The sequence below is a fragment of the Theropithecus gelada genome, chromosome 5 (assembly GCF_003255815.1).
Source record: "Theropithecus gelada isolate Dixy chromosome 5, Tgel_1.0, whole genome shotgun sequence".
NCBI classification, from domain to species: domain Eukaryota; kingdom Metazoa; phylum Chordata; class Mammalia; order Primates; family Cercopithecidae; genus Theropithecus; species Theropithecus gelada.
In genome coordinates this window covers 50,515,135-50,527,219 of record NC_037672.1, presented here as the reverse complement: position 1 = coordinate 50,527,219, position 12,085 = coordinate 50,515,135, and the positions used below count along the sequence as shown (strand labels likewise).

The 12,085-nt window shown below is 35.0% G+C and overlaps 1 protein-coding gene across 1 annotated transcript in view; it reads left to right on the top strand.

Annotated features, from left to right (window-relative positions):
* The window catches only part of CCSER1 (coiled-coil serine rich protein 1), a 1,408,588-nt gene that overhangs the window by 1,195,353 nt on the left and 201,150 nt on the right, over positions 1 to 12,085 (top strand). The window lies entirely within an intron of this gene.

Sequence of the window (12,085 nt, the reverse complement as noted above, 5' to 3'; positions counted from 1 at the left end):
GGTTACAAAAAACCTCTCTGAGCAGATATCTGAAGAAACTGAGGGAGAAAATCATAAGGATGTGTGGGCAGGTCAAAGAAAGCAATGAAGGCCCTGCATGGAAGGGACATATTTGAGAAACTGCAAGGGGTCAAGTGTGGCTGCAGAGAAGGAATCTAGGGAAGATAAGGTCAGAGAGATTGAATGCCTTGAAAATTCTAGACTGGTGGCCCAGCAAATGATCTGGGGGATTATGCAAAGATTGTAGTTGTTTTCCAGAAACAATTCTTCCCCTTTTGGGTAGTAGTAGATATTTTAGCTGAGCCTGTAGTGTCTCAGAATAAAGATTACCTTGAAGCCATGTGGCCATGTGAGTAGGAGTATGGGACTGAAAGCTCACTTAAGTTATTGATGGTCTGTTTCATTTGCCCTTCTCTTCCTTGCTCTTTCCTCACACACATACATACACACAACATAGGGATCTCTGAGTCCAGATATTGGAAGACTTTTTTTGAGCACAGCCACCTTACTAGTTTATGTATGTGTAAGAGAGAAACACATTTTATTTGAAGCCAAAAAAATATTTTGTTGTTTCTATTACTCACAGTTTAATGCTAATTAATGTAGGAAGTATGATTGTAAGGCTTGTAGGGGTTAAGTCTATCTGAGTTTCTGTGATTGCCCACAGAGAGCATATAGATTGAGATGGCATCTAGAGTGGAAACTTTACAAGTATGCAGAGCCATGAATACATTTTCCTCCTCCTCCTCCTCCTTTTTTTTTTATTTAAATAGGTAAAATCTGATTCTCCAAGACCCAGCTCAAATATAACGGCCTTTGTGAAACTACTAGTAATAAAAACTCATCCCATTTCTCTTCAAAAAGCAGAATTATTTGCTTTGCCGTGTTCTTCCTCTGCTCTACCTCTTACTATTTTGTCTCATGTTGTATTTATCTATATGTACCATTCCTTGAATACAGAGTGAACTCCTGAAAAAGCCTGTTACCCTTAACATTTTAAACAATCAAGCTCATTTTCAGACCCTCATTGTATCTATGCTGAATTGATGGCTTAAGCTCCCAAGATATCTTCATTTGCCTCATTTTCTTTTTCTTTATTGTCCACAAGGAACTCTCCTACAAATTTTCATTTGTGGGTCATTTCCTCAAAAAAAAATACTCTCATCTGGATCCCATATTTCTAGCATAACGCTTTTAAGTTACAAATCTGTAAAATCATTGAAGACAAGACATATAGTTTACGTCTAGCAGGTTAATAAATAATAAATTTTTGTTAAATTGAATTAGAAGTAATCGATTGATTGAAGCATAGGATGGATATTGTGTCTGTGTGTGTGTTTGTGTGTGTGTGTGTATGTGACAAAAATACAGGGAAAAGAAGACATAAAATATGTAGATGGCAACAACAGCTAAGGAAAATCTGTTGAAACAGCTGATTCAGTAACTATACTGGCTTGTCAAGGAATGAATCAAACACAAGGAGAAAGGAGCTGTTTCTGCTATAGTGTCCTCGGTTTTCTTCCCTTTTCCTTCTGTCTCTAGTGAAGTAAAGCTATATAAATATAGCATATAGCAGTGTATGTCAAATAATGCCTAATAAAATATCTCCAGTTAGAGAGAGCTTTTGGTGAACAAGTCTTGAAAGATATTTGCATCATTTTCTTTGATTAAAGAGTCAATGATTTTATTGAATACATTAACTTAGATATGTGTACCTCTTCTTTGATTAAGATCTTATTGCTATATTTATTTCTATATCAGGAGTACTTTTTCAGTTCAGAAACAGAAGTTTTTCATTTTCAATTTAGGGAACATTACTTTTTAGTTTGAGGTATATATGACTTTGGATGAAGACAGGGCTGTCACAAATGAGATTCTAACTGTAGCCCATTGATTTGGATCTTTAGTCTATTGTATTGATTGTACTTTACAGTCTCCTTGATGTCTCAGCACATTTTGGTAAAGTATTGACATAATTTAACTCCATGGATTCCAGGATACCTATGACCTTTTCAGAAAGTATACATTATTGTAAGAACTTACAAGAACTGAATAATCCTGCAGAAATTATGAATGTTATAATCAACGACAAAACCGCTATTAGTATTAAGTCTTTAAATAATTATACTTTGATTTATATGTTCAGTGTTGTTTTAAATAGCATAGTTCAGTAGCTCATTTTCTTCCGTTCAAAATGCAAAATTAGTCTAATTTTTTTGAGGTACAAAAATTATTCTATAAATGTGTAAAATTAGGCCTAGAAAAAGACTAATTTTCATCACAGGAAGTATACACTAGATTTTAAAATTTTAGTACTTTACATAAAAATATTGGTGTGGTGCTATTTAATTACATCATAATTTAGTAGTTAAAAGAATTCTCAATATCTTGTTATTGCTCGATTTATCAGCACGTTAGCATTTCTGAGACTGGCATTCAGAGAGATTTCCTCTAATAAATTTTACTAGTTATCAAACAAGAAAAGAACATTAATGATTTCACCTAACATGCTCTTAACTGTATGATATTATATGAAGAGTTAATTCTCATATTTAGTCTAGAAAGATTTTTTACATGAGTTACTGAGTTAATATCTTTAAAATTTTATTAGGTCTTTCTTTTTCTGGTACAGAAGATCCATAATTCAGGTTATTAATCTCTGGTTACCTGTCCTTTCTGGAAGGATTAATTATTTTCTATTATTCATTGCATTTCCACCAAATTTTGAAGATATTTATCATAAAGTTGTGAATCTGAGCTAAGTTTAAAGGCATCAAATTTAATTTTCCCAGCTATTACTATTAACTCTGTTTTTTTCTCTGATATGTCTTCTTTGATATTTCTTAAAAATCAAGATTTATAAAGAGATAGAGAAGGCCATTAGCATATCTCTCAATGTCACAAAATTAACCTAGCCACTGTAAAGTTAGCCTGGTATCCACAACATAAGTGACAAATGGCAGATAATATTTTTAGGAAAAGTATTAAATAGTGCACACTACTTCCATCAAAGTATAGTGTTTGAGGCAACTTTAGATAATGGTGCATTTATAATAAACAGTCTTTAAAAGATATTAGCATTTCTGTCATTTATGAGAGATTTTCAGTGTATTTTTCACATATGTATTATTGGGGCAGTGCAGAAATATTATTGTACTGTATTAATAGGCTGACCTGAGATAAACAATAACTACATCCATACATGCATCATACTTGCATACAAACGTATTCGTTTTCTTTTTAAGCAGACTAGTAGTTAAGTTCCAAGAGAGAAAGGATTCTATATAATGAAATGCCCTGTATGTTTTTGGTTCTGTATCTGAAATGCAAACTTGAAATATTATTTTCAATAACACATTCCATTTTGTATTTTTATAGCATAATGTACAAAGTAGTTGATATTATATTTTAAACTAAACAAAATTAGAGAGTGTCCAGACAAACCAATGAAGTAATTCGTGTGTTTTGGTTCAGTGGTGCAGAATCAGACTCTTTATATCTGAACTCATAATGTGTATATTTATTAAACAAATTGCCAATTTAATAATTTATAAAGAAATATTAATTTGACAAAATATTTTTAAACAATTAAGTTATTATTTCCTTATTTAATTCATCCACAAAACATTTAGGGAGTCAATCCTGATTGTGAGTCACTTTGCATAGGGTCACTTTGTGACAGGAATAGAGTGGCGTGGTCAGAAGGAGACCTCCATGAACCTAAGACTACAACCAATAAAGGGAATTAATGTTTTGAATAGGTAGGTCCATGTTTTGGACATGAATGCATTATCCAGTGTGCTCTACAATGCCTAGCCCATGAGAAGTTCTCAATGGCTCTGACTCTGGTATCAAAGATTTATGTAAAATTAGAGTACAATAAATCTTTATGTATACATCACCTATCTCAACAGTTAACAATTCGTAGTCAATAATATTCCTTCTGAACTCTCACCTTTTTTGGGGGGTAGGGGTGAGACGGAGTTTTGCTCTTGTCGCCCAAGCTGGAGTGCAATGGCATGATCTTGGCTCACTGCAACCTCCACCTCCCGGGTTCAAGTGATTCTCCTGACTCAGCTTCCCGAGTAACTGGGATTACAGGTGCGCCGCCACCGTGTCTGACTAATTTTTTGTATTTTTATTAGAAATGGGGTTTCGCCATGTTAGCCAGGCTGGTCTTGAACTCCTGACCTCAGGTGATCTGCCCATCTTGGCCTCCCAAAGTGCTGGGATTACAGGTGTGAGCCACTGTGCCCGGCCCTTTCACCTATTCTTCCTGCTAGGACTTTGTCATACTTTTTGAGTGGACTTTGGAAACAAATCCTGGCATTGTATCATTTATCTGTAAGTATTTTACTGTGAATCTCTAAACAAAAATTACAATACTATTATCACACAAAAATAGTCATAACTTTTAATATCATCAAATATTCCATCAGGATTCACATTTCTCAAATATTCTTTTAAGAGTAAGTTTGACTCAGAGTCCATTAAAATTAGTTTATATGTCTCTTAAATCTCTTTCATTAGATTGTCCTGTGTCTCCTGATTCTTGACATTTTGAGTAAATGGAACTAGTATGCTACACCATAAGTTCATACTGATCCATTCAATTCAAATTCAGAATTACAGGACTTATATATAATCTTAGTGAACTTGCATTTGCATGTCCTTTCTCTCATGCTGGTAATCCTGGTTGTTAATAACACTATACCATTTGCTTTATCCCACACTTGTAATAATGCAGTTTCACTAGACATCATCAATACCACAATAAGCAATATGTATTTCTTCCTGGCAATGAGTTTGCACACAATGAACAATATTATTACCAAATAAAGTTTGTAAATTTTGTTTGCTGTTGCACTTATTTTGAAATCGAAAATTATGTATTAATTCAACAGGATAATTAGCAGCAATCAAAAATTTTTTAAAAGTCAAAATATTAAGGGCTGAGCACAGTGGCTCTTGCCTATAATCCTAGCACTTTGGGAGACTGAGGTGGGTGGATTGCTTGGATTCAGGATTTTGAGACCAGCCTGGGCAACATGGTGAAATCCTATCTCTCCAAAAAAAAAAAAAAAAAAAAATACAAAGTTCGCTTGTTATGGTGGCTTGAGCCTAAGCCTGTAGTTGAAGCTACTTTGGGGGCCTGAGGTGGGAGGATTGCTTGAGCCCAGGAGGTGGAGGTTGCAGCGACCCAACATTGCACCACTGCACTCCAGCATACGTGACATATTCAGATACTGTCTCAAAAAAAAAAAAAAGTCAAAATATTAAATATACATATTAATTGAATTCGTGGTTGTAAGAATGAGACCCATGGAAGTTTCCTGGGAGGAAGGGCTTTCTTTCTATTTTTCTTTTTTTTAAGGCAGAAATATTCTGACCATGGAACTGGAGCCTAGGCAGTTGTTGAGATTGTTCTTTATCTTTTTCTCTAGGTCTTTTCTGGACTTTCTGGAATTCTCTTTTTATGTTTGCCCTTTTTGCTGTTTACCAGTAGGCGTGCCTAGTCATAGTTTCTACCCTCTTATAATCTTGTCTCATACAGAGAGCATCATGACCAGTCTCACATATTACTGTACCACGGATTTTCTTCTTTACCTTCCATTATTCATGACTTTCCTCTCTCAACACTACCTGGTTCTCATCTTCTGGTTCTTGGCTTTTTCATGTGATGAATATCTCTTTGATCACATGCCAGCCAGCCATCCCATCTGTTTTCTGGTGGAGTGTCACCTGGAATTATTCCTTACATAGGTTTTCTGATTATTTTATGAGTGGCTCTGTATATGTCAGTCATTCTAAAGAAAGATCTAGCAAGTTTACTATACTTTCAGGAAATGTTTTGAATAACCAACTTGTCTTACTTTTTGAATGGGCTTGGATAGCATTTATTCTTAGCCTCTGTTATTACATAAAATATATGGGAATAAATGTAGTATATAATTTTCCTATGTGGATATTTGGTAAAAATAATGATAGTACTTTTCCATGGGTGGATGAATTTTAAAGAAATAATTTCTTAGCTTACATGAAGAATTTTTTTTTTTTATTTCTGCAATTCCCTTCTATTTTCTCCCTAGGATGTCAGAAGAGATAACTAAAATTTTTATGATAACCATGTGGTCAGATCCATAACTTACATTGAAGTCTGTTCTTGTTCAACAGAAGCTAATATTAAATTCAATGTTCTCAAATATTTACTCACAGTAATATGCTCCATTTGGTCTATGCTGTGATTTTTGGCTCCCACTTAATAATAGTTATATGCCCTTTAGCAAATATAACAGCAGGAAGACCATAATGTTCAAAACAACAGACTTGTTAAATGTGTAGCGTATTTTTTCTGTCTTATTTGCCTTTACCAGCTGAACATTGCTTCTGTAATTCTTGGAAGAATTACACATTTTTCTACTACTTAAAAGCATACATTTTAGTTGTTTCTCTTCTTCTAAAAACACATAAAAGATATGTTTTATGATCAATATTTTATCATGCTTTTTTATATTTTTATATTTCTTTGGGAGAGCTTATTTTAGCTCCTCTGTTGTCTCCCGGATTCATAATTGCCGTACAATTTTATGAATCAAACATTTATAATTAACATATTTTAGTTTGGTAGCAATTTCATTTACTTTAATCAGTCTTTTATATTGGGAAAAAAAAACTATAAAGTTCACAAAATGTTTCTCTGCATTACTATAAAGTTTACAGAAATTTCCCTGTAAATCAGTTTCTATATTTTCAGAACTAACAATGATTTTATTCTAGATAAGTTGCCAACATAATACAAGCATGGAATTGACTAATTCTTGAAATGAAAAGGAAGCATGAACAGGTACTATTGATGAGGAGACATCTCAATCCTGCTATGGTAGGAAAACACTGAGTCCTTCTGTGCTAGATTGTTTTACTTATTCCCAACAGTCCTTACCTTTTCTTATAAAGGTTTTCATACTCACCATGAAGTGACTTCTATGTGTTCTGTAGGCAGAGCTTTTATCCTTGTTCTTTTGATTTTTGGCTTTGGCTCTGTAACCCAGTTTGAACAACGGAATGTGAATGGATGTGATTTATGTGACAGCTCAGCGGAAGAGTTAATGGGCATTGCTAGGTTCTTTCAGTACCTTTGTTCTTTCTCCTTTGCTTTGAACATGGACTACCCAAAGGTGATTGCTCCTTCAGCCTCCGTGATGAAACAAGGCAACATGTAGATCAGAGATCCAGCAGAGGACTTCCGTTTATAATACATAATAACAGATAAATGTTTGTTTTTGTAAGCTATTGAGATGTTGAGATGGTTTTTCACTGGAGGAAAGCTAAGTAATATAATTCTCATTTTTGCAATTTGCAGAAATTTTTGAGCAATTCTTGTTACCTTGTCTCCAGAATTATAGTTCCAGATTTTAAGATTTTTCAAATTCTTTACATTTCTCTTTACTGTATGTTTTCCACAAAGTAGTTGTTTTTATAAATGTTTTGAGAGTTAATGATTTAATGAATAAACAGAAGATTGGCTATCAATTAGACAAATCCTTCAAATACATTAACAAGGTCCCAAGTCCAAAGTATCTCTTATTTCTTGGTTAATCTGTAGCTTTTTTTTTTTTTTTTTTTTTTTTTTTTTTTGACAGAATCTCACTCTGTCACCAGGCTGGAGTTCAGTGGCACGATCTTGACTCACTGCAACCTCCGCCTCCTGGGTTCAAGTGATTCTCCTGCCTCAGCCTCCCGAGTAGCTGGGACTATTGATGTATGCCTATCACGGGCAGCTAATTTGTGTGTGTGTGCGCGCGTGTGTGTGTATTTTGTTAGTAGAGACGAGGTTTCACCATGTTGGCCAGGATAGTCTTGATCTCTTGACCTCATGATCCTCCCACCTCAGCCTCCCAAACTGCTGGGATTACAGGCGTGAGCCACTGTGCTGAGCCAGTCAGTAGCTTTTGAATTTTTGATTACCGAACCCTCAATTCTAAACTATATGATACTTATTGTGGTTTCTTAAAATTGATACTGGGTTATTTAACCATGTAGACCATGTGCTCAATCAATACCTGCTAGCAAGTCTAATTAATTTGGAGATGTAAGACTTTATATATCCAAGTTAATTCTGCTACAGAGTTACGTCTACACTTATAAAGAAAGACAGGTAAAAATTGTCTCAGTTATTGAATGTTTTATTAAATAACATTGATAGACACATAATACACAAATTGCCAATATTCAAGGAACTATCATGAAATAAACACGTTTTACTGGAATAATATTTTAAGTATACTGGAAAATATAATTGAGAAATACAGAAACCAAATCTCAAATCATACAAAATCCAAATGTGTTATTTCTTTTAAAAAATTTGTTTTGCCAGGCATGGTAGCTCATGCCTGTAATCCCAACACTTTGGGAGGCTGAGGTGGACAGATCATGAGGTCAGGAGTTCAAGACCATCCTGGCCAATATGGTGAAACCTTGTCTCTACTAAAAATACAAAAATTAGGCAGGTGTGGTGGCATGCATCTGTAGTCCCAGATACTCAGGAGGCTGAGGCAGGAGAATTGCTTTAACCTGGGAGGCGGAGGTTGCAGTTATCCGAGATCATGCCATTGCACTCCAGCCTGGGTGACAGAATGAGACTCTGTCACCAAAAAAAAAAAAAAAAGGTTTATTTTGAATTTGTATGGGTACATAGTGTTTATATTTATGGGGAACATGAGATATTTTGACAGAGGCATAGCATGTGTAATAATCATGTAAGGTTAAATGGGATTCCCATAACCTCAATTATTTATCAGTTCTTTGTCTTACAAACATTCAAATTATACTCTTCTAGTTATTTTTATTTTTTACTCTGTCACCCAGATTGGAGTGTTGTGGTATGACCTTGGCTCACTGCAACCTCTGCCCCCTGGGTTCAAGTGATTCTCCTGCCTCAGCCTCCCAAGTAGCTGGGATTACAGGTGCACACCACACTTGGCTAATTTTTGTATTTTTAGTCGAGAAGGGATTTCACCATGTTGGCCAGGCTTATCTCGAATTCCTGACCTCAGGTGATAGGCCCTCCTTGGCCTCCCAAAGTGCTGGGATTATAGGCATTAGCCACCACACCTGCCATCTTTTAGTTATTTTTTAATGTGCAATAAGTTATTATTGACTGTAATCATTCTGTTGTGCTATCAAATACTATATCATATTCATTCTAACTATATTTTTGTACCTATTAACCATCCCCACTTATCGTACCCCCAACCCCAAGCTCCCACGACCACTCCCAACACTTCCTTTCTCAGCCTCTGGTAACCATCTTTCTACTCTCTGTCCCCTATGTGCTCAGCTGTTTTAATTATCAGCTCCCATAGATGAATGCGAACATGTGAAGTTTTCTTTTTTTTTTTTTTTTCCTGTACCTGGCTTACTTCACTTAACACAATGTCCTTCAGTTCCATTTACATTGTTGCAAATGACATGTTCTCTTATTTTTTAATTGCTAAATAGTACCCCATTGTGTATATGTGGCAAATTTTCTTTATTCATTCATCTGTTCATGGACACTTAGATTGCTTCAAATCTTAACTATTGTGGATAGTGCTTCAATAAACTTGAGAATGCTGATATCTTTTTGATATACTGATTTCTTTTCTTGTCCTTGTGTAACAGAGTTAATAATTTTCATTCTTGACAATCTCTAATAGCAAGTAATTTGGAGTCTCATAAATCAAAATACAATCACATATTATGCAATATCTTATGTACATAAAGAAGAAACTTCTTCTACCTGTGGCCATCACCATAACATTTTCTACCCTAGGACCTAGGGCTGACCTTTCTGATCCCAAGAGTTTTTAAAAAGAAGAGTGACACAGGGGGCATAGTAAGATCAGAACAAACTTTACACATATTCAGAATTCCAGAATGTAAGCATTAATTTTACTTTTCCCTCAAAGATGTATGAACTTATGTGTATCTAATACTTCTTCTTTTCTAATATATGAGTTATATGTGCCATAAATTCTCTTCTAACCACTGCTTCACTGCATTCCACAAAATTTAATAAGTTATATTTCACTCTCATCTAGTTGAAATATTTTTAAATTTCTCCAGAGATTTCACCTATTATTTTTACTTTTTATTGAGACAGCATCTCACTCAGTCACCCAGGCTGGAATGCAGTGGTGTGATCATGGCTCACTGCAGCCTCGACTTCCTGGGCTCAAGTGATCCTTGAACCTCAGCCATTGGGACAGTTAGGACTACAGGCGCGTGCCACCATGCCCTGCTATTTATTTATTTATTTTTTTGTACAGACGGTGTGTCCCTATGTTGCCCAGGCTGGTCTTGAACTCCTGGGCTCAAGTGGTCTACCCACCATGTCCTCCCAAAGTGCTGAGATTATAGGTATGAGCCACCATGCTCAGCCCCATCCATTTGTTACTTAGATACATGTTATTTAATCTCTAGAATTTTGGGATTTACCAGCAGTCTGTTGCTAATCTCTTGTTTAGTTCCATCGTGTCTGAAAGCAGATATTGTATAATGCATATTCTTTTAAATTTGTTAAGTTGTGTTTGTTGGCCCAGAATTTGGTCTGTTTTAGAAAATGTTCTATGGGAGGCTGAGAAGAATGTGTATTCTGCTTTTTTTGGCAGTGATAATTTTCATTAAATGCTTTACAATTTAGTTTTTCAACTTCTACTGATCTTAGGAACTTCAAAAGTTGAAAAAGTATTATAAATGTTTATGCACATGTGTACATATACACATACATACAATACATATGTACACACATATATAGACATATTATTCATATGTTCCCATCAATACAGCAATTGTACTCTATTTGTAGTATCTGAAATAGATACTGTCACATCATAGTATTGAGTTAATTAAATACAATCTGACTATGCTAGGAATAAACTAACTTTTCAAAATTGTGCATTATTTTGCATCTCAGGATAAAAGTATTTAAAAAATTGATATCTCGTAAAAGATATCTCTTGAAAAATAGAAGGTTAGAACTAAAAATAGCAGGATATTTCTCTTTACACACTTTTTTTTTTCTCTCTGAGATAAAGCAAAAAAGTAGCAGCCAAATAATAAAACTCTTATATTTTCTGGTGTAGAGATACCAAAACTAGCAATATGAAACCTACGCATGCACATACACACATACACCCTATAGAAATAAATGTGTCTTTATAGCAGCATGATTTATAATCCTTTGGGTATATACCCAGTAATGAGATGGCTGGGTCATATGGTACATCTAGTTCTAGATCCTTGAGGAATCACCATACTGTTTTCCATAATGGTTGAACTAGTTTACAATCCCACCAACAGTGTAAAAGCGTTCCTATTTCTCCACATCCTCTCCAGCACCTGTTGTTTCCTGACTTTTTAATGATTGCCATTCTAACTGGTGTGAGATGGTATCTCATTGTGGTTTTGATTTGCATTTCTCTGATGGCCAGTGATGATGAGCATTTTTTCATGTGTCTGTTGGCTGTATGAATGTCTTCTTTCGAGAAATGTCTGTTCATATCCTTTGCCCACTTTTTGATGGGGTTGTTTGTTTTTTTCTTGTAAATTTGTTTGAGTTCTTTGTAGGTTCTGGATATTAGCCCTTGGTCAGATGAGTAGATTGCAAAAATTTTCTCCCATTCTGTAGGTTGCCTGTTCACTCTGATGGTAGTTTCTTTTGCTGTGCAGAAGCTCTTTAGTTTAATGAGATCCCATTTGTCAATTTTGGCTTTTGCTGCCGTTGCTTTTGGTGTTTTAGACATGAAGTCTTTGCCCATGCCTATGTCCTGAATGGTACTACCTAGGTTTTCCTCTAGGATTTTTATGGTATTAGGTCTAACATTTAAGTCTCTAATCCATCTTGAATTAATTTTCGTATAAGGAGTAAGGAAAGGATCCAGTTTCAGCTTTCTACTTATGGCTAGCCAATTTTCCCAGCACCATTTATTAAATAGGGAATCCTTTCCCCATTTCTTGTTTCTCTCAGGTTTGTCAAAGATCAGATGGCTGTAGATGTGTGGTATTATTTCTGAGGACTCTGTTCTGTTCCATTGGTCTATATCTC